A 2,018-nucleotide genomic window follows, 5' to 3' on the forward strand; every position below is an offset into this window, starting at 1 on the left:
GCCAAGGACACGTATGTTATAGCTGAATTAAAGAGATTCGTGTGTTACGCATAGTGGAAGAAGGAGAGCTTCGGGAAGAGTGAAGCACAGAACGAAACAAAAGAGAGAAAGCCAAGGAGAAGACGCAGGTGGAGAGGTGTGGTTTCTGCGATGGTTCCTCGTACGCACGTTGTGATTGAATTTTAAGCCAGAGTTTGAGCCGCGAGAATAAGAAAGAAGTGTGTTTGAAGAGGTTTAGCTATAATATGAAGTAGTAGTATAGTACAGCCGAGTGTGAAACAGTACGTTTGCCTCCCGACCCCGTGATTATTATTTACTTAATAAACGCTCGTGTATATCCACACCAGAGTTAGGCTGGATGATTAAGCTGAGTGGGTGAGATATTATGAGCCGGAAACAACGACCATCCCAACCGTTGGTAGTCCGTTTAGTCAGTGAGTAGGGGAAGACGTTTTGTACTTTGTAGTAGCAGCATTCTGATCGGCAAGCACCACCAAAAAGAAAAGGGAATAAACGCGATGCGAACAGGCGTCGGACAGAGGTCGATGAGGCCAATTTAATTCATGTAAATATCCCACAATCTAGTTCATAGGTGTTGCCCATTAGCACAAGATAAGCGAGAGACGTAAACACAAGACGTACAAAGGAGCCGTTCTTGGAGGAGCCTCGGAAGTGGAGTGAGCGAAGTAGTAGTCTAGCGACATATAGTGTGTAAGTTTGCGGAAAGGTGAGCAAGATATTCCAAACGATGCCAACCACCAGTGTGCGCAGCGAGAGATGCGTTTGCACGGGATTTAAAAACAAAATAACGAAAAGAATCGTCCCTCGTGTGTGTATACATTTTAATTCTAGATGTCTTGATGCAAGTCTTTTTTCCGTCGTGAGAATGTACATATATGTGTAAAAGCAATAGCTGGTAATTTACTCTATTCTTGGTATTACTAATCCAAACGACACAATCAATGGAACGCGTTTACTAATGCCACGGATAACGTTAAAAATAAATCGTAATGGTTCGTGCGAGTTCGCCGAAACGTAACGTAAGCGTAATCAATCATTGGCTTCCGAATGTTCTCTTTCACGCTGGTGCGTTGATGCGTTTATTCCTTGAAAACCGCGTCAAGAAATCATTCTGCTCGGTTTTCCACCAGAACACGCGCAGGGAAGTCATGTGTATTTTTCGTGAAACCAAGTGGCGCCATCTAGATGTGAGAGTACCGCAATGTTCGGTGGGAACCGAAACGATGGACGAGAAAGTGGCTCATCTGAAAAGAAATGCAAAGGTGTAGAACATTGGTGCTAAGCCCAAGTGTTTATTTTGTAAATTGATTGCGCAAAATTTCCTAAAACTCTTCGCAAACATGCTTTGTGAGTAAGAGAAATTTCCGTTACAAAATCAAACACCAATTATGTCAAATCATTATGCTGTTTTCAACCGGCAATTCAGAGATTTGATGAATCTGAAAATGTTCAAAACACAATATTCCACCTTCGACACGAACGATCGCACTGCAGTTAAAGCAACGAATCACCCTGTGCCGCAGGTGATCGCGCAATCGAAAGCAAAAGCGCCCGCGTGCGACCCCTCGCGCGTGGCTTTCCCTCTCCATGAGGCTTACCACCGGGAGAAATGGCGCTTTGTGGTGTGGGCTCCAGAGCAGCCCACACGACCGACCGACCGGTGTATCAGATCCAATCGAAACGCGACGCGGCACGGACGTCTTCACGCGCCGACCTGTGAGGTGTTCGCTTCCGATCGAGTTTTTGCAGAAGCCGTTGAACGCACCGGAACGCATTCGAGTACACCGCTAGAGGGCCCCCTGGGTGCCGCGTGTTTGCTGCCCTGTTTGCATCTTTGCGTAATGCGCACGGGCCAGGTTCGTTTGGTGCGGCAACAGCACCATCTCGGTACGATCGCTAGCTCGTGGCCCACGTGGCCCGCTTCTTGAGGGGTGAAAACGAAAGTCCTACCCTTCCCAGGAGCGTGCGCGAACCGGAAGTGTTTGTTGTCCGGGGAG

The sequence above is a fragment of the Anopheles nili genome, chromosome 2, assembly GCF_943737925.1.
Source record: "Anopheles nili chromosome 2, idAnoNiliSN_F5_01, whole genome shotgun sequence".
Lineage (NCBI taxonomy): Eukaryota > Metazoa > Arthropoda > Insecta > Diptera > Culicidae > Anopheles > Anopheles nili.